We start from the raw sequence: 21,750 nt of genomic DNA on the forward strand, positions 1-21,750 counted from the left end.
AACTTTAAGACATACAGGAAAGGTGCTAAATGAGACAGAACTAGACTTGACTCGTTATGAACTTAGTATTACAGAAATGGGTCAGATACCTCATATGTGTGGTGATAGACGTGTGGGGCCATGTGGGAGAGATGTGTAAGAGAGTTCCTGGAGTGTGGCACTTTCACTGGGGCTGTTGACTCCTGTGTCCTGAACATCTAAATCTGTACCTGGTGTATCAGTTCATACTTTATGTAGCAGTTTGAATAATTAGGGCAAGTGTAATGGCTGCATAAATTCATTAGTTTTTAAAAAGTCAAATGGGTTTTGTGTTCATAATAAAGATTAGTCAAGGTAATCTTTTTGTATTATAAAAGTAATAAAGTTGTGAAATACAGCTGCACAGCCCCTCTCATCCCACCTTCCTCTGACACCGTCATCCTCAGTCTCCCTACCCTTGTATGTCTGTTTCCTATTACCATCAAGGCCCATGACACCAGCTGTGTAGACATACTCCAAAAATAATAGACGCACTCTTTATCATTATTCACTTAAAAAGCCAACCAGTGTTCTCTCCCCTGATTGGGAATGTGCCCAGTATGAAGGGACAGCATCAGATTGGTTATGTAATTGATGCTGTTTGTGACAAAGACTCCTGTTTCGCTCCTGTTTTCCCAGCAATTTCTCATTGTAACTAGGTAGTGATGATGTTTGCTTGTTTTCTGTGTATGAAGAATCACAAGTGTGTTTTTGTTGGGTGGCTCTAGAAGAGAAAGCTTTCATGCCTAGAAGAATATCTTGTCATTTCTATAGAAGCTTTTAAAAAATTCTTCATTAAAAGAAGTTTTAAGTCATTTAGAGTAGCTGTTTTTGTGTGAGTTGATATTTTGACCCATTTTATTTTTCTCTTCAGTTTTCTGATTTGTGTGATTACGTGACGAGCTCTTCCTGTGAATCTCGAACACTCGGGTTGGAGTCATTCGGTCTTTGGAGCCTTTTGGGAGGAAGGCAGGTGCTCTTCAACTGCCCTTTGCAGTAGGACTCACTGGTAATAACTGTGGCGATGATGAACTTGTCTAGATAAAATGACATCTGATAAAATATTAATAAATACATTATAGTGGACACCTGCTTCTGAGGATGTGGATGTGTGAAACCTAGACATTCAATTTATGAATGTCTTTTTAATTGAGTCCTCTGGACACAGAGAGAGGACCCACATGATCACTGAGAAAATATCAGAGTACAGGTGGCAGAACTGTGGCAGAACTGTGGCAGAATCCCCTGTGCAAACTGTATCGCTGTGCGGAGACAGAGCTAACAAACAGGGTCTCAAGGAGAAACCGAGTCTTGTGCTTTGCTTTCATGCGGGATTTTTCTGAGTTAGCTGATGAAGCCAAGCTAAGTAAATATTATCTTCTTTTTGTGTTGGCCTTTTGTTTTGAAATATTCCAACTCTATTTCCTCCATAGTTTTCTCTTTATTGCTGTTATTATTTTTACAGATTAGAGGTACCACCTTTTCCAGTCTTGCTCATCATGGTTTTTCCTACTTCAAGCTGTGAACTATTTAATTCAGTTCAGCAAGCATTTTTGGAGTGTTTGCAAGTCAGTAGCTGTGTTATTACCAAACCTGCCATCTTTACTTTCTGCTGTTGCTATAAGCCCTTTGATTTGCATGTTCAGTATCAGCACTCTTAGCAGCTTCTTCTCTGTGTTTGCCTCCCTTGGTAGGTTTTTAGATTAAGGGAACCTTGTTATGGAGAATGGGGCTTCCAGGATTGGCCTTCTTCCTCCTTTGTTCTCTTTGTATGGTTTCATTGTTCTACTTTACCCTTTTACATGTGCACAGAGCTTCCAGTATCAAGCTGTTCCTTGGAGTAGGAAGTAGTTTTGGAGATGAGAAACACAGAGAGAGGAGGAGAGAGAATATTAGAGAAGAAAATTATTCTCTTTGGATCAGTTTCCATTATGCATTAACCATTGGCCTGTCCCTTTCCCCACTGCCCCTTAGACACTGTAGGTCTTCATCTGTGCTCATATAATGAGGTCTGAATTGTTCTGTGGTGATCCTATGACCATTTCCATAGATGAGATTGTAAATATCTTCTTTTACTATGGGGAGAAAGGCACTTACCTAGAAAATAAGAGTAAGCCTCCAGAAGAGTATATTCTGCTATGTTTATAGAACTGTCATCTTTGGTTCTAATACATTGCTGCTGAGAAAATTGATAGAAGTTGTGTTTACTTGAATACAGCAAATTACCTAAATGGATAGGTAAAGATTATTCACTTTTATTACATTTCAAATGGTTTCATTGTATTTCCCCAAATTGTACATTTATTACAGAAGTTAGCTTTGTGTTTCTACTTTTAGGTGTATAAAAATCAAGATCTCTACCCCAATTGAGGAGGTATATAATGGTTTAAATCTGAACACTGTGAAGTAATGGGGCTTAAATGAAATATCAGCTTACTACTTAGTGAATGTTTGATATAAATCAGCCACAATACTTCCACTCTCCCCCATATATGGATGGCAACATAGTTATATAACCGTCTAATGATGGATTTATTTATTCTCTTCCAGAAGTGCTCAAGCCTATTGCAGACAAATTTCTACAAATTTATTTTTCCTTTTTAATTTTTCTTCTGTCTGGTTGACCTAACTCTTCACAGGTTTCCATCTAGCGTTTTGTATAAGTAGTCATTTAAGTATGATTTAAGAAGTTCATCTGATAATGGATACTTTCCCTTTGTAGGGGCCAAGGGAAAACTTCCCTGTCACCCTCTGAAAGGTTCACTGAAAATCACTGACAAGAGGTAGATTAATGAGAGGAAAGGCATACAAATTTGTTTGATCACATTTTTATATCACATGAGAGCCTTCAGAATGAAGACCCAAAGATACAGGATAAACTGTCCATTTTTATGCTTAGGTTCAACAAAGTATGGTCAGCTGTGCAGAAATATGATTGGACTAGGCCAAGATGGGCAGATCACACGGTCTCTATCGAGACCATCCTGGCCAACATGCTGAAAGCCCGTCTCTACTAAAAATGCAAAAATTCGCTGGGCGTGGTGGCATGCACCTGTAGTCCCATCTACTCGGGAGGCTGAGGCAGGAGAATCGCTTGAACCTGGGAGGCGGAGGCTGCAGTGAGCAGAGATCGCACCACTATACTCCAGCCTGCTGATAGAGTGAGACTCCGTCTAAAAAAAAAAAAAAAAAAAGATTGGACTAAAAGGATATGATTGATTGCTGCTAACCGACTGAATGGGGAAGCCCAGCAAGGCCTGTCTGTCTAGATTCTTCCTGGCCTCTCTGAGTATGTTCTCCTTCCTTCTGGGTATGGTGCAGGACTCTCTTTGGAATGGGCATCTTATGATCTACAATCAAACATGGTAGTTCAGATAATTTCTTTATGGCCAGTTTTTATACAGAGAGCGGGGAAGAGTTAATACGTTTAGGTTTTATGGCTAGCTTTGGGCAAAAGGGATTCTAGTTTCTATGATCTGTCTTTGGGAAGAGGGATTCTAGTTTCTGTGGCTTGCTTCGAAGGAGAATGAGAGACCAGAGACAGGAGGGCAGAGAGAGCTCCTTTTGAGGCCTTTGTTACATCATTTTCTGAGCCCCAGCATCTTTCAGTGTCAGAAAACAGAGATAGTACTATTAGCAGAGTTATCAGTTTGAGACATAATTACCTTTCATGGACACCTGTAGTTGTTTGAGTGAATTTAGACTTCCTTAGTTTATTACAGTTGCTTTTAGTAGCTGTCCTTAAAATAGAGAATATTCTTGAATTTGACACATACAGTTTATTCTCTCCTCTCTTTATTGATTTAATGAGTACTATTTCAGGTTTATAATAGAATTCCCCAGTCTTGAAATGTTTATGGCATTGAAACATCATTAAGTTAGAGCTTTATTCAGCCTACACAGAGAATGGAGGACACTATGGTTGTCACTGTGCTCCATTTGACCATGGATGGTCTTCAGGCTGTATCACTATTCAACTCTTAAGATAACTAATATAAGCTACAACTTTTAATGAGTGATATTTTCTCATTTTTAGTGTTTTGCTTGTCTACAAGCAGATGGTAAAAGCAAACTAGTAAATGATGGAAAAACCTGTATCAGCTATATATGCTAAATTTTATGTCCTGTTTTTTTCCTGGATAGGCGTGCTTGTGGTGATGCCTATTACTTCCTAACTTATATCTTTTCTGCTAATAAAATTGTCCCTGCTTCCCATACTAAAATGATATCATTATTTGTAATGTTTTACAAATTGGGTGGAAGAGGTGTGTGTTCACCAAGCAACATCATGACTTTTCACTGCTCCACCCTTTACCCAGGCAAGTTGGAAGAACAACTATTTGAGTGTGAGAGCAAGAGCACCAGGACAAGAAGCTGGAAAAATAAATAGGAGATATTGCTAGTGGCCTGGTTGCCTTGACTAGAAATTTGCGCTTTGTGTTCATTGTGGAGTAGTTAAAGCTTTTAACTTGAATTTAGCAGGGATGTATTGGTTTCCAACGAGTCTTCCTTATATATCTTGTTTGTGGGAATTACTGAAAGAGCCACAGAATTTTCAACACCACATGGAGGCTATCCCAATAATCACGATAACTTAATTATTTATTCTTAAAAGCTCAGAGAAGAATTAATGTAAAAAATTATGGGAACCCTTATACACTGTTGGGGGGAATGCAGATTAGTTCACCCAGTGTGGAAAGCAGTTTGGAGATTTCTCAAAGACCTTAGAACTACCATTCGACCCAGCAATTCCATTACTGGGTATATAACCAAAGGAAAATAGATCATATACCAAAAAGACACATGCACTCTTATGTGTATCACTGTGCTGTTCACAACAGCAAAGACATGGGATCAACCTAGGTGCCCATCAGTGGTGGATTAAATAAAGAAAATGTGGTATATATACACTGTGGAATACTGTGTAGTCATGAAAAGAATGAAATCACGTCGTTCATACCAACATGGATGGAGCTGGAAACCATAATCCTAAGCAAACCAATGCAGGTATAGAAAACTAAATATTACATGTTCTCATTAATAAGTGGGATCTAAATATTGAGCACCTATGGATGTAAACATGGGAATAAGATACTGCAGACTACTAGAGGGAGGAAGGGAGGGAGGGAAGGAAGGAGAGGATGGGGTAAAACACTATCTCTTGGGTACTGTGCTCACTGCCGGGGTGCAATATACCCATGTAACAAACCTGCACATGTACCCCCTGTATCTAAAATAAAAGTTGAAAAAAAAAATTATGGAAAAAGCATAGACAGTGAATGAAATTAATCATGACATCATCATCAACAAATGTTTCTTGAATGCAACAAGCTTGCCTGCTTATTCATTTCACCAACCATTTATTATTATGCGTAAGGCTTCTGCCCATTAAGAATTCACAGTTGAAAGTTGCAGACATATCTATCAAGAAGTTACATAAGAGACTGAAAAATGTTCCAGCAAAAGGTACAAGTAGTATTCTAAGTGAGTAGTAGAGAGGAAGAGACACTTTTCTATCTAGGAAGTTTTTCTTTAACAGTTTTTCTCTTGGAAATGTCTGAGAAAGTTTTGTGGGGAATATGGGGCTTTTAGGCGCAAAGGATGCTGTTTATTTTGGGTAAGGGGATGTCTTGATAGAAGGGACAGAGGCAGGAACCTTTAGGGCATACTCATCTGGGAAAGGTCATTTAATGTGTATTCTGACTGTCAGGTAGGGAATTTGAGTTACGAAGGTACTTGGGCCATATTAAGGAATTATTTGAAGGTTATTTTGAGATTTAAGTTACACATAGTATAGTTTTGAACAGATGTGTCTGTGTGAGCTGTTGGTTATCAGTCAAAGAAACTCAAAGTAACTTAAGCAAAAAAAGAAAGGCATAGCTCAAGTAACTGGGATGTTTAGGGGTGGCATACTACAGGCATTGTTGGATTCAGGGGCTCAAACATTGTCAGAAGGCCTCTTTTTTTCCTCTCTCTCTCTGTCCTTGCTCTGCCTTCCCTACGTTGAGCTCTGCATAACAGCCCTTTCTCTGTGATCTATGAGACAGTGGCCAGCGGCTGCAGCCCACACCCTCCTAGCTTAGTTCCTTTGGCAGAACTGAACTTCTTAAGATCCCGACATCATCCCAGAGAAAACCGTATATGACCTTGCCATGGCCTGCACATATCCTTGAACTAGTCACTGAGCTAAGGGAATGGTGTGCCCAGAGCAGCTCAGGGGACAGCATGACATCAAGGGCAGGGATGGTTCCTTACAAGAACCAGAACGGAATGTGGGAAAGGGACACGAGGAGGACAGAAACTTTAGGTGCCATGGTTGCAGCACAAGAGGGAGGGTAAGAGAAGACTGGAGCTGTTAGCCCAGGTCAGGAACATGGGTGGAGGAGGAGATTTGTCAGGAAGGATGCAGACTCCATCTTCTGCATGTTGAGTTATAGGTGCTATGGGCCATTCATGTGGCAGTTGGCTGTGAGGGCACAAAGGAGAGGGATAAAGTTAGTGTTGTAGCAGAATAAGGGATTGATGATAAAGAGAGTGAAGGGAACCAAAGTATTTTATCCTGAAATATACTTTGACATATTTCAAGATGGCTATTCACTGGGCTTGAAATGCAAGAACAGCTGAAAAGCTGTCTTTTGTAGGGGAGATTTGCATCTGTAGGGAATGTGCATTAATACAGCCAGGCTTTCTCTAAGGCCCTCCCTTGTCCTGATCTAGGCAAGATTAACTGAGAGTCTGACACCTATAAAGGTCTGAAAAAAAATTTACCATCCATTCTCTCTGAGGGCTGCTACCCATGTGAGGTTTCATCTGCATCTTGAGGCAACCTTTGCTAGCCAGGACTCCTCCCCTTCCCATAACCTGTCCTGTCATCATAACTTGAGGTACCATCATAACCTGTTTTTGGCCATGCTCCTGTCAGGCATTTTAACCAGAGTGATTCTATCTTGAACAGGGGCTGAGTAAAATGAGGCTGACACCTACTGGGCTGCTTTCCCAGGAGGTTAGACATTCTTAGTCACAGGATGAGACAGGAGGTCAGCGCAAGATATAGGTCACAAAGACCGTGCTGATAAAACAGGTTGAGGTAAAGAAGCTGCCAAAACTCACCAAAACCAGGATGGTGACAAAAGTGACCTCTGGTCATCCTCATTGCTCATTATATGCTAATTATAATGCATCCGCATGCTAAAAGACACTCCTACCAGCGCCATGACAGTTTACAAATGCCATGGCAACACCAGGAAGTTACTATTTAGTCTAAAAAGGGGAGGAACTGTGACTTCTTGGATTGCTTGCCCCTTTCCTGGAAAACTCATGAATAATCTACCCCTTATTTAGCATGTAATCAAGAAATAACTATAAGTATACTCAGTTGAGCAGCCATGCCCCTGCTCTGCCTGTGGAGTAGCCATTTTTTAATTCTTTACTTCCTTAATAAACTTGCTTTCACTTTACGAATTCACCTCAAATTCTTTCTTGTGTGAGATCCAAGAACCCTCTCCTGGGGTCTGGATCGGGATCCCTTTTCAGTAACACTCCAAGCCCCCATTCTTTCTGTAACCTCAGAAAAAGCTTCACCCATCTGGCCATTTCTTTGAGTTCTTTTGTTTTGTGAGACTTCTGTTCATATTAATATATTTGCTTTTTCTCCTATTAATCTGCCTTTAGTTGATTTTTCATCGAGCTTGGAGAGTGAAGAGGAAGTTTTCCCATGGCTCCTACAATAGCATGGAATAGGGAAGCTCATTGAGGAGGATCAGAGGTTAGATTAGATTGCATGAAATTGCTGCTTTTTTAGGTCAAAAATAGAGAACCATTGGTGGTTTTATATGGTTCAACCTATTCTATGGATTCCCTTATGGGAATGGCTGTGTTCTTCCTTCAGCAGACACTTGCTTATCCTGTAGGAAATGCCCTGCCTCCCTCCTCTGTTCTTCATCTCTTTTGGAAAATATGTACTGGGAGCTTTTTAAGTACAGAGCATGTGCTTAGTCCTGGGTATGTGGTCATGAACTGGACCTTGCTGGTGTCTAGAGTCTAGACCGGAGTGTTTTGGGGCTAATGGAAAACTCTGAGGTGTGGTGGTGTGGGGCTGCAAAACAAACACAAACAAAAACAAAAAGTAGCGCTGGCTTTCCCCAGATACTAGCAAATCCATCCTAACAGTAAGTAGAGAAACGGAGCTTGATGGAATATTTGCGTTCATGTCAGTGGAAAGAAAATGTTTGCCTTCACTTTCTCAGAACTTTCTTTTGCGGAGAAAACAGCTGATGAACCTGCTGGTAAGAACAAAGAGCCAGACCTCTGTTTGTCTGCAAATCTGGTTTTCACACAGAGCTTCCTGATGAAGTGTGAGGAGCCTCCTCGCAGTGATAGACCAGGGAACAGGGGAGAACCTTTCCCCCTCACACTTGGCATCACAGCACCTGGCCCCAAGCTCTGTTGCTTGAGAAGATTGTGCTGCTGAAAGCTCATTTCTTTTTTTCCTGCCTAAAGGCAAAACAGGGTAAAATACAATAGCCAGTTGCCTCATATAAACCACCTGCTTAGTAGGAAATGAAGTAAAACTCTGCAGTCCCTATTGCTACTTGAAGAATTTGTGGTTTCCTTTCCTGTCAGTAAACAAAAGCCGTCAGTTAAAAGAGTGGAACATTAATTGTTTACAGGATGTTTGCTGTAACAAAGGAAGGAAAAGTGCCTTTTACAGACTGTTCATTGTGTTGGGGATATTACAACACCAAGTGTCTCTCCTAGAGAAGAGACATTAAGCATAAGATATTTAGTCACAAAACACAGACTGTTTCATTAACAGGACTTTAAAAGACTTATTTTGTAAACTCAAGTTGAGGACTTCATAACGTATTGGCATAAAGAATATAGATGAGAGTAGAAAGCTTCCTTAGAGAAAAAATGAGATCCCAAAATTTTGAAAAATACTGATGCTTCAGAGGCTTTGAGGTTTTTTAAATTGTAGAATATCATGCCTTTTTTTTTTTGCAAGAAACATTTATCTTTTATAGTTCAGTAATGTATTTTACCTAGGCTTCCGCACGTTGCCTTTCAGTACAGGCATACTTCGGAGGTTTGCTTATTTCCCAGACAACTGCAATAAAACAAATGTTGCAGTGTAGCAAGTCACACAGATTTTTTTTTTTTCCAGTGCATTTAAAAGTTACAGTTACGCTATACTGGAGTTTATTAGGTATGCAGTAGCATTATGTCTAAAAAATGTGCAAACCTTAATTTAAAAATACTTTTTGCTAAAAAATGCAAATGATTATCTGAGCCATCAGCAAGTCAGTCTTTTTGCGGGTGGAGAATCTTGCCTCAGTGTTGATGGCTGTTGACTGATCAGGGTGGTGGTGGCTGAAGGTTGGGCTGGGTATGGCAATTTCTTAAAATAAGACAACAATGAAGTTTACCACATCAATCGGCTCTTCCTTTCATGAAAGACTTCATGCTGTTTCATAGCATTTGACCCACAGTAGAACTTCAAGATTGGAGTCTCTCCTCTCAAACCCTGCCAAGTTTATGTAATTTCCTAAATCCTTTGCAACAATGTTCATATCATCTTCACCTCCACCTCAAGAAACCAGTTTCTTTGTTCCTCTACAAAAAGCAACTCCTCATCCATTCAAGTTTGATCCTGAGTTTGTAGCAATTTAGTCAGATCTTTAGGCGCCAGTTATAATTCTAGTTTTCTTGCTATTTCTTCCTCTATTGAAATGTTGAGCCCCCGCCCCAAAGTCATCCTTGAAGGTTGGAGTCAACTTCTTCCAAACTCCTGTTAATTGTTGATATTTTGACCTCCACCCATGAATCATGAATGTTCTTGATGGCATCTAGAATGGTGATTTTAAAAGGGTTTCGGTTTACTTTGCCCAGATCCACCAGAGGAATTGCTATCTGTGATAGCTATAACATTACGAAAATTACCTCTTAAATAATAAAATTTAAGAGTCAGATTTACTTTTTAATCTGTGGGCTGCGGAATGGATGTTGTTAGCAGGCAAGAAACAACATTCATCTCCTTGTACACCTCTGTCAGAGGTCTCGGATAACCAGATGCATTGTCAACGAGCAGTAACATTTTGAAAGGAATCTTTTTTTCTGAGCACTTGGTTTCAATGTGGACTTAAAATATTTAGTAAACAATGCTGTAAACAGATGTGCTGTCATCCAGGCTTTGTTGTTCCAATGATAGAGCACAGGCAGAGTAGATTTAGCATAATTCTGAAGGGCCCAAAGATTTTTGGAATGGTAACTAAGCATGAGTTTCAACTAAAAGTCACCAGCTGCATTAACTGCTAACAAGAGAATTAGCCTGTCCTTTAAAGCTTTGAATCCAGGCATTGACTTCCCCTCTCTAGCTGTGAAAGCCCTATAGGACATCTTCTAATAGAAGGCTGTTTGATTTACATTGAACATTTGCTGTTTAGTGTAGCTCTCCTTGTACCTCACAAACCAGCCTCTGCTACCTGCAGACTTTCTTCTGCAGCCTCCTCACCTCTCTCAGCCTTCATTGAATTGAAGAGTATTAGGGCCTTCCTCTGAAGTAGGCTTTGGCTTAAGGAAACGTGGCTGGTTTCATCTTCTATCCAGAACACTCAAACTTTCCCTGTATCAGCAACGAGGTTGTTTTGCTTTCTTATCATTTGTGTGTTCACTGAAGTACCACTTTTAATTTCCTTCAAGAACTTTTCCTTTGTATTCGTGACTTGGCTGTTTGGCACAAGAGGCTTAGCTTTCGGCCTGTTTTGGCTTTTGACATGTCTTCCCCATTGAGCTTAATTGCTTCTAGTTTTTGATTTAAAGTGAGTTGTTTGACTCTTACTTGAATACGGAGAGGCCGTTGTATGGTTATTAATTGGCCTACGTTCAATATTGTTGTGTCTCAGGGAATCGGGAGGTCTGAGGAGAGGGAGAGAAATGGGGGAGGCTGGTCGGTGGAGCCATCAGAACACAGTATTTATGGATTAAATACACTGTTTTATATGAATGTGGCTCATGCCACCCCAGAACAGTTACACTAGTTCCATCCAAGATCGCTGATCACAGGTCACCATAACAAACATAAAAGTAATGACGAAGTTCGAAGTATTGTGAGAATCACAGTGTGACACAGAAACACCAAATGAGCACTTAGTGTCAGAAAAATGGTGCCGATAGACTTGCTCCATGCAGGGTTGCCACAAACCTCCAGTCTATAAAAGACACAGTGTTTGCAAAGCACTGTAACATGAGGTTCACCTTATACCTAGTACTGTATCTGAGTCCCTGACGGTACTAGACATCCACTGATGTTACGTAGATTGAGACTGTTGTGCAACCATCACCATCATCCATTTTCAGACCTCTTCATCTTGAAAACTCTGTATCTATTTAACCCCATTTCCCCTCACCCCAATCCCTGGCAGCCACCGTTGTACTTTCTGATTTTATGAATTTGACTTACTCTACATACCTCATATAAATGGAATCATACAGTATTTGTCCTTTTTGTGACTGGCTTATTTGCTTAGCGTGGTATCTTCAGGGTTCTTCTATGTTGTAGTTTGTGTGAGACTTTGCTTCCTCTTTAAGGCTGAATAATATTCCATGGCACGTATTTCCCATATGTTGTTTTCTGTATTCATCTAATGGGCATTTGGGTTGCTTCTACCTTTTGGGCCACTGTGAATAATGTTGCTGAGAACAGGGCTGTGCCAGTTCATCTTCGAGATCCTGCTTTCAGTTCTTTTGGCTGTATGCCCAGAAGTAGAATTGCTGGGTTACATGGTAATGCTGTGTTTAATTTTTTTTTTTAGGTACCCACTATATTATGCATCAGATTTTTAAACTCAGAACTGTCTACATTGGCTACAAAAATGGTCAGTGAGAATTTCTTTCCCCACCCTAATCCTAACCACGGCACAAAATCTTACATTCAGCCGCAGTTGAGGGACTACTGGTAATTTTTCATCTACTGTTTCTGTCCTTCATAAAAATGGAGACAGATTGAAAAAGGAGGGCTTTTTAAAACTAAGATGAGTCATAGCCTTCCCGGTAGGTGACCTTATAGTTTATCGCCTCTCAAAGTGAAAGGAACGCTGTTAATGCTATGCTGGGTTAACACTTGTAAACTGGGACTGTCTCTGGGGTGCCCTCCTTCTTGGGGTTTGTCTTGTCTTTTTTAGGAAGCAGTGCTGGATCTTGGCAGCATTTAGAGAGCCACACTGGCTTCATAAACCCATGTTTATGTAGTTTTGTCTGAAGTGTATGCTCCACATTGTTGCGTTTTGAGTCCATGCAGTGTCAGGTCTGAGTGTGAGCCCTAGGGCGCTTGGCTGTAGTTGAGTTTGCAGAAATTCTTACGTTGATTATTTTAAAAAATGATGTGATGAAAACATGATCTTAGGAGTCCAGATGACTTGAGTTCACATCCTGCGCTTGCTGATTCGCCTGGGGCAAATAACCAGTCTCTTGAGTGCCAGTTTCCTCAACCAGGAAGGCAGAAAAGACCAATTGTTTTTTTCTTTTAATGTGGTGGTGAGTTTGGAAATAACATATATAAAGTGTTTTAGTAGAGTGTCTAGTACGTAGCACTGCATACCTAATATTGACCATCGCCATTATCATTAAAAGAAGATGTAGTTCAACAGAATTTAGTACCAAAATGGATACCTGGAGTTTTCAAAATTTTTGGTTTTAGGATTCCTTTGAGGTTCTTAAAAATTATTGGAATTCCATGGAGCTTTTGATTATGTGGCTTGTCTCTGTTGATGTTTACTATACTAGAATTAAAACTGAGAAATTTTGAAAATATTTATTAATTAAGAATGATGGTAATAACCCCTTTATATTTTATTATAAGTAGCATTTTATGAAAATAATTATTTTTCAAAACAGAAAAAGTAATGAGCAGAATGATATTGCTTTATACTTTTGCAAATTTCATTAATGTGTGGCTGAAGAGAAGACAGCTGGATTCTCTTACCTGCTTCTTCATTCAATCTCTTGTGCTATCGTATGTTCCTCAACCTCTGGAAAACTCCATCGAACACTGGGGAGAGAAGAAGAGTAGAAAAGATAAATAGTGCCTTGGTATCAACATGAAAATGGTTTTGACCCTGTGGACCCCTGGGGATTCCTCAGACCACATGTTGAAACTGCTGACCAAGAGTTGTTCTGGGAGTCTGAATGGGTCTCTTTCTTCATTTGCAGGTTCTTGCCAGGCTGTGTGAGCAGGAGCCCGCTGCTCTTCCCCACTCAGGTAAGCCTGCAAGCAAGGCATCCTCACTTCAGAGAGGCATGTTGCTTTTTAAATTGGGGTTTTGTGTCCCACTAATTTTTTTTAAAAGATTGTTTTGGTTTCCCTAGGCTGATAGAGTGTATGTTTTTATTTTGTCACTCTTCCACAGCAAATACATGGGTGAGCATTGTTTTAAGAAAGCTCATTTGAATTTTGGAGTTGCCTAGTTTCAAAGCCTCTGGAGGCTTTGAAAGGAGTCACTGAAGTGTTGCTGTGAGCATCCTTGAATGCGTTTAAAAGGATCTGCTTTTAATAATTGGTTTGTATGTTATCTACATGGAGCGCCCCTTATATTAGAGGCTCAACACGTGAGCATGTTGGTGGGTAAAGATCTGCCAAAGGCTTCTCTCCCGGTATAGGATGTGCCCTGGACCCACTGAGAGCGGCCGTTGTGAGGAAGGTGATCAAGGAAGTGGTGGGGCAAGTCCAGCCTGCTCTGCCCGGGGCTGGGGGCACGGTCACCTAAACCCCTTCCTTGGCTGCAGAATAAAGGCAGAGGTGCTCCCTTACTTGTGTGTGTGCACAAATACTGCATTTCCTGTAGCAGCAGGAAATAAGATGGGCTTGTGAAGGAGCCTGTCGGAAGTAACCACTCCCAGGACATTTGTCCTCCAGCTTTGGATTGTCAAAAATGGATTCCCATCCTTTCCTCTCAGTCTGTGTCTACACAACAATGCACACAGGCACATGGCACATGCACGCACCCACACACACAGTTTTCAGGTTACAAACTTCATGACCTTTTACCCCTAAGCACTTCAGTGCGATAGAGATATTTGCTTGGGTAACAGGTTTAGTTATCAACTTCAGATAGCTAATATCGATTCCTTACTCACACCAAATCTATTATTTGTATCCCAGTTTTACCATTTGCCTGAAAATGTCCTTTGTAGCATCATTCCCCTCCATATAGGGTCCCTCTAGGGTCAGGCGCTGCATTTAGTTGCTGTGTCCCTTGATCAATCTTTATTTCCACAGCCTTTGTCTTTTATGCGTGTTGGTGCATTTTGAGGTCTGTGGCCTGGGAGCTTGCCTTTAAAAATGATTTGAGGGGCCGGGCACAGTGACTCAAACCTGTAATCCCAGCATTTTGGAAGGCCGAGGCGGGCGGATCACCTGAGATGGGGAGTTCGAGACCACCCTGACCAACATGGAGAAACCCCGTCTCTACTAAAAATACAAAAAAATTAGACGGGCATGGTGGCTCACGCCTGTAATCCCAGCTACTTGGGAGGCTGAGGCAGGAGAATCACTTGAACCTGGGAGGCAGAGGTTGTGGTGAGCTGAGATCGCGCCATTGTACTCCAGCCTGGGCAGCTAGACTTTGTCTCAAGGAAAAAAAAAAAAAACAACATATATATATATATATATATATTTGAGGATAAACATTTAAACTGTGACAGAATACCACTGGAGGAGGGGGTGGATATCCACTACGAGTTTCTTATAAATTGTGAGTACATAAGTACAAACATGTTGAGTGGTGAAATTGTGAAAATCCTTGCAAGAGAAGAGGTGGAATGGAGGAGACAACAGTAGACACAGACTCTGCCTGAAAAGAATGTGTTCCCTCCTAATGGGAATCAAGAGACTTGGCTGAAGTGCTAATGAAAACCGTTGAGACTGGGTAAATTCTGATGCGGAAGTGAAACGAGGGAGATAGTGAACATTTTCAGCAAAGGAAATGGGAGGTGCTTCCCACCTAGGTTTAAGGAAAAACCAACACATTGTACGGCTGCCCTTGTCCCTCCCAGTTCCTTGGTTTCCTCCGAATCTAAGTGATGAGTTCTTTCTGTTACTAGCCTGCTGGCCAGCTAAGGGACACCGCATGCTGCCCGGACACAGCTGGGGACCTTCTGGCCTTTACTGCACTTTGGAGTACTATGGGAAATAGGCACTGTGTGGACTTCACGCTTTCTGAATTTTCCTTAGTCAGGTGTATACAGAAGTGTACCTAGAGGACATGGTCTCCAGATTAATTTCTTTATGGGTAATTTGATGAGTGAAGTTCTGGAATATGCTACCGTATACAATAGGGAGCACATTTGTGATGCATTGTGTTAGCCCCTTTTTGTGTTGCTATAAAGAAATACCTGAGGCTGGATAATTTACAAAGAAAAGGGGTTTAATTCACGGTTCTGCAGGCTGTACGGGAAGCATGGTACTGGCATCTGCTTGGCTTCTGGTGAGACCTAAGAAAGCTTTTAGGTAGAAGTTGAAGCGGAAGCCAGCATGTCACGTGGTGAGAGTGGAAGAATCAGACAGAAGGGGGAGGTCCCAGACTCTCTTAAACAACCATATTTCATGTGAACTAACTGAGGGAGAACTCACTTAACCCCAAGGGGACGGTGCTAAACCATTCATGAGGGATCCACCTCCATGACTCAGTCATCTCTCACTAGGCCCCACCCCCAACCCTGGGATCACATTTCAACATGAGATTTGGAGGGAGCAAATACCCAAGCCATTATCATGTGTGTGCACTATTTTAGGCAAACTTCATTTTACCAAAAGTTCTTTAGTTTTTAAATTTGTAAGTATATTAATTTCAGGTAACACAGAAATGTATAAAATGGAGCATAAATCTCTCCTGCAGTCTCATTCCCCAAAGGCAATCACTGTCAACAGACTTTTCAGAAATCCACATGCACACTTAAAAAAATTGAATTATTCAATATGTACTATTTTTGACCACAGATATGTTGTACATTGCCTTTATTTTCACTTACCAATATATTGTAGACATCTTCTCATTGTCTGGTTTTAATGTTAAAAAAAGTGTTTTATCGTTTTAGTGTTTATGTTCTAAAAAATTAATACTGAGGTTAGGTTTACATGCTTATTGGCCACTTGTATTTGTTTTGCTCATTTATCTTTTGGAGTTTTACATGTACTGATATTTTAAATCTCTATTCTGGATATTAGTCTTTTGTCACATGTAACAAACAAGTATTTTTTCCAATTCTTAGTTTGCCCTTGAGCTTTCTGGAGATACCTTTTGCAATAGAGTAGTTTTGAGTTCTCTTTTATCAAGTATGTCAGTCTCTCAGTCTCTCCCTAAGTTTAGCTCCTTTTTTTTTTTTTTTTTATAGTTTCTGGCCTGATTCTCATGCTAAGAGAAAACTTCCCCACTCCACAATTATAAAAATTACTTTCCATATTTTAGTTTTAAATTTGCATATGATGCTTTTTTTCTTTATTTTTGCATGTGGTATGAGTTCCAGATCTAAATTTTTTTCAGTCTGTTAGTCCAACTCCAGGTATTCTCTCTTGTTTTAAAATTAAATTTTATTTATATTTTTACTGTTTGAGTTGCTTTTGATTTGGATCCGTATGATGTCTTTAAGAGCACAGAGGAAAGTAAAGGTGTGCTTCCTTGAATAAGCTGCTGTGTCCCAGGTAGTCTTTTTTCTCAGTTGAAAATCCATTTCAAATGCTGTTTTAACATGGGTTACAATTGGACCCTAATGAAAGGGGACATCACAAATCTGTACAACATATCTGTTGATAAAAAGTATGAATGAAGTTCAATTGCTTTGGTTCTTTTAGTTTTTCTTTTGCAGTGACCTTTATTCTCCAGTTAACTTATATGTAAAGAGCACCTTGTTTAAAATCTACAGATTTTGTGATAGCGTCAGAACCGAGGAGACGGCATACTTATTTAATTACTGACTTGTTGCATACTTCTTCGTAGATGATTTTACCATTTGATGCCCTCATTTTCCCATTGGCGAAGTTAGGATTTGTTCACTTAACCATCTTAAAGGCTTAGAAACTTGTTTATCAGAGGATTAGGGAGACTTGTTCTGTGGGAGAAATCAAATTATTATCATGAGAAGTGACTGAGACAAGTTTGGGCTGAGCTACAAATTCTTGTCCTTACAAAGATGAATAGAATTTTCCGAGATAGCTGGCACTGTAGTGTTACAGAGGTCTGTGTTTCAGCTTTCAGACTTCTAGTAAGAATGTTTAACTCCTTAGGTGTTTTCTTATCAGAAAGGTGCTGTTTTGATGCCTGGAATATTTTGTTCCTTCTCTCTGCTTTCAGCTTTACCTTCCGCCTTTCACCCTTTGGGAATCAAAATAAGTATTGGAGGGATGGTGCTAGGCTTGCTTTTGATCCTGCACTTTTTTATTTTATGGTCAGTTTCGTAAGGCCAGTAGAATTCTAGACTTGAATGGATCTTTAGAGGATCCGTAATTTATCTTTGTTTATTTATTTATTTAGAGATGGAGTCTTGCTCTGTTGCCCAGGCTAGAGTGCAGCGGTGCCATCTTGGCTCACTGCAGCCTCCGCCTCCTGGGTTCAAGCGGTTCTCCTGCCTCAACCTCCCAAGTAGCTGGGACTACAGGCATGCGCCACCACGCCCAGCTAATTTTTGTATTTTTAGTAGAGATAGGGTTTCACTGTGTTGGCCAGGCTGGTCTCAAACTCCTCACCTCAGGTGATTCGCCTGCCTCAGCCTCCCAAAGTGCTGGGATTACAGGTGTGAGCCACCATGCCTGGCCTTCATAGATTTTTAAAATGTTCTCAGACTGAGTTTCTCGTTGTCCCACCCAAGTTTCTGAAAAAACATTCTAGTTACTAGATCTCTACAGGGGGAACGACAGCATCCTTTGCCTGCTTACAGCAGATGTGCGCCATCTCTTGCCAGGATCCGGTTGTCAAGAACAAGTCAGGGGTCCTGGTGCTTGATCCTTCACTCGGGTGTTTGACCACTGGGACATGCAGTTGCCTATATATAACATGTTTAGATGATTTCATATCTCTTCCTAAATTCCAATTTTTTTGCTGCTTATATCTGAATTTCAGGGTGGGTAAACACAAACACTTTCCAGATTATGTTTTGAAACATTTTATTTCATATCGCACTATCAGCCAAATTTAGAAAGCTGTAGCCACCTCAGGCAGATGGTCTTAAAATCTGAAGACCTCAGGGGAAGGAGACTGTGGGCTCTCAAGAGTGATTTCATACAGTAAATATTTACCGAATAATTTCTGTAAGTGCAGTACTCTGTTAGTTGCTGGAGGAAACAAGATGATGAAAAGGCAGCCCTTCCCCGTCAGGAGTTTGTAATCTAAAGGGGAAAAAGCAAATATACATAATAGCTCCGATAAAAGGTTCAGTTGCTGTAATGATAAAATACTGGGAGAATACTAGTGAGCTGAGATGACTGTGGATCTGTGTGTCCTCCAGGGCGCCTGGCATGTTGTAGGCACTCAATACACACGTTTGGGTGGATAAGTGAACACATGTAGACATGTGCATTTTGGTGTACTTTATTCAGAGTGAAAAAGATGTATAGAAAGAGATAATGTGTTAGATTTGCATATGGCTTCATAGGGTTTGAGGATTTGATGAGGTCATCAAGGGCCTGAGGCAAGCTGAGCAGAAATCCAGCCCATGGTCCACTCCATGTCCTCTTGTACCCAGGATAGCCCTGTCTGTTCCTTAGCCTCCTCTTCCCAAGGCTTGGAACACTCTTTTTTCCTGCAGCACCTGAACCCATTGCACAAAGTAAGATTTGGTCCTTAATTCAATAGGTCTATGAGAGTGAAAAAGCAGTGTTTTTTCCTCTGCTGCTGTCATACCACAACAGTCAACAAAGAAGACTTCCATGACCACATGTTTGGCAGTTTCCCCCCACACCAAGCAAGCAATTAATCCTGCAGCAAACACTAGCTGGCTGTCTTCTAATTCAACTCAGTTCTGATACTATTTACCTGGAGATAGTGTCAGATCCCACAGGTTGAGGGCCCAGTCCCAGGACTCTCCTTCCTTTCTCTGCTGCTTCATGTGCCAGTCTCAAGCTCCAGGTGGATTTCCCTGTGCTTCTGATTGACTAGATTGGGGTTTCCACAACCCCCTCATTGGATATGATTAATTTGCTAGAGTGGCCCACTGAACTCAGGGAAGCTCTTAGATATACTGGTTTATTACAAAGGATGTTACATGTCTCTTCTACAGATGAAATGCATAGGTTGAGGTTAGGGAGAGGGACACAGAGCATCCATGTACTTTACAGTCATACCACCTTCCAGGAACCTTCATGTGTTCAGCTGTCTGGAAGCTTCTGGAACCCTGTCGTTTTGGACTGTTAGAGAAGCTTCATTACATAGGCATTATTGATTAAACCATTGGCCATTGGTGATCGAATTAACCTTCAGCCCCTCTCTCCTCCCTGGAGGCTGTGGGATGGGGCAGGAAGTCCCAACCCTCCGATTAGGCCTTGGTCTTTCAGTTGACCAGCCCCATCCTAAAGCTACCTCAGGGCTGCCATCCATCAATTAACTCATTAGCATACAAAAAGATGTCACTGGAAATTTTAAGTATTTTAGGAGTTGTATACCAGGAAATGGGGTTGAAGTTCAAATATATATTTTACACTATCACAGTCCAATACGCTGGTTTCTCGTGGACTAGTTCATGCGAATCAGGCTCAAAACAAACTCCTTTATAACTTGGAAATTTTTTTTTATTGGCAAGGGAGGATATGCTTTGCTTGTTAATTAGAAATTTATTTATTTTCCTTCCCTTTTTCCAATTTCTGTTCTTACCATTAGGTTATAGCTAGTTGAATAAATGACAATAATTTATTATATATCTTGATTATATTATTAGTAAGGTTTCCCAAAATATAATGCTGATCAACTTGATCACACAAGACACACTTTATGACTGAAGGTGACAGATGCAGTCTCTCATTTGCAGTGTATTTTCAGGCCATTTCCTCTTCTGTTGAATAATTATTGCAGCTTTATTTGCTTACTGTTCAATATGTGGCAGATAATATTTTAGTATTTTACCTTTTTCATTTAACCTTTCAGTAGTGCTTTGAAGTAGGTATCTCCATTTAAAAAATAAGGCCCAGGGAGGCTTTGTGATTTGCCTAAGGGTCATATAGCTAATTTGTAATGGAGCAAACTACCAGATCTCTGTGGCAGTGCCCCAAGGGTAGTGACTTAAGGAGACAGCCAAGTCATCCATTAGTCGTATTTTATACATAATTTCAGAATATGGTCTTATTTTGCTTCTGTAGGCAGTTAGGAGAAAAACCAAAAAGAAGCATCTGTACAATTATATTATCTTCTATATGTTCATATATTGTTCATGCAGAAAGATAAGCATATTGATATTGTGCAAAACCAAATTGAATCCTCATAAGACTTCAAGAATGTGTACTAGAGTAATAGGAAACAATTACTGCATATTCTCACACTCAAATGAAATTATTGACCCATTGGTAGCCTAAAGCCCTGCTTGAAATAATCAGACTTCTAAAAACACACTGAACCCTGAGTGTTGTGAACGTTGGATTCTTTTCTGTTTTGCCGAATCTTCAACTTAAGTGGAGATTAAATGGTTGAGATAACTGAAAGAAGTGTGAAATGTGAAAGTCCGTCTATTAAGGATTATCCCTACAAATGTTTAAAATGCAATGTCATGCTTTGTAAAAGCCTTCTACAGTGTTATTTGGAAAGCATTTATAGTACCATGTTATAAAGACAGTTTTGTATATTCCGTTAGTGAAAAGCGACGAATACCACTCTTAGTTCATGAATCTGAAATCCAGCAGGGCTTTTCCACATACCACATTGTGATTTTATAAGTTAAGTCTCAGTATGTATGGTTTATTTTCTTTCCTTTGTTTGTTTGCTTTTATTAAACATTTCTCTTTGGAGGAAATATCAGTGGAAAGCTTTATAAAGGAAGAATTCAGTGAGGAACAATGGATAGTGTTAAGGTTTTGATTCTTTAATGAGATAACTTTTTCCTCAATGAAAGCACTTTCTGAGGTAATGAGCAATGTGTCTGATAGAGGCTGAGAGGCTGAGACTCCATTTCAAAACAAAAGAAAACAAAACAAACAGAAAAATCTTTGGTATTTTAAGCAGTGGTCTAAGCCCTAGCTGTGCACCTCAGAAATTTAAAACTGAATTAAAAACTGAATTTCCAACATCTATATTTTCCTAAACTGCCCCAGGTGATTCTTAAAAGCTAAGAAGGGTTGAGAACTTCAGTGTAAGGGCAACTTGAAGGAGCCATAGTCAATAATTATTATAATGTAATCATCACCTTCATGTCTATTTCAGTGGGAGGGTAAAAGTTCTCTTAACCCTGACAGTGTATACTATAGGAACCATCCCATCTTGAGAGTCCTTTCAAACTCAAACATTCCTTCTGCCTCATACTTCTGTGGTCTAGGAAGTCACAGGATATTGGATCATTGTGTCCCCTTCATACCTTAAGGCACACACAATAGAAATAAAGGCCCTGCAGTCACCCAGTTTAAAAGTTTGTTTGTTTAGAGAGAGAAAGGAATAGAGAATCTGTATGTGCAGTAAAAGGTGATAATTTTCTGTATTGATTTTCCTACTAACAAATGGTAACACATTCTAAGTTCAGATTTAATTCTTGGTAATAATAATAGCTAGC

General features: G+C 40.2%; 1 protein-coding gene across 5 annotated transcripts in view; it reads left to right on the plus strand.

Annotated features, from left to right (window-relative positions):
• The window catches only part of SIPA1L2 (signal induced proliferation associated 1 like 2), a 235,123-nt gene that overhangs the window by 43,949 nt on the left and 169,424 nt on the right, over positions 1-21,750 (plus strand). For 4 of the 5 annotated variants that reach the window (XM_034949112.3, XM_034949111.3, XM_034949124.3 and 1 more), the window contains one exon: positions 13,225-13,273. The exons of the other annotated variant lie outside the window; for it this stretch is intronic. The gene's annotated coding sequence lies outside the window, so the exon portion shown is untranslated. The remainder of the gene's footprint in view (positions 1-13,224; positions 13,274-21,750) is intronic. 5 annotated transcript variants of the gene reach the window in all.

Source organism: Pan paniscus, chromosome 1 (assembly GCF_029289425.2).
Source record: "Pan paniscus chromosome 1, NHGRI_mPanPan1-v2.0_pri, whole genome shotgun sequence".
NCBI classification, from domain to species: domain Eukaryota; kingdom Metazoa; phylum Chordata; class Mammalia; order Primates; family Hominidae; genus Pan; species Pan paniscus.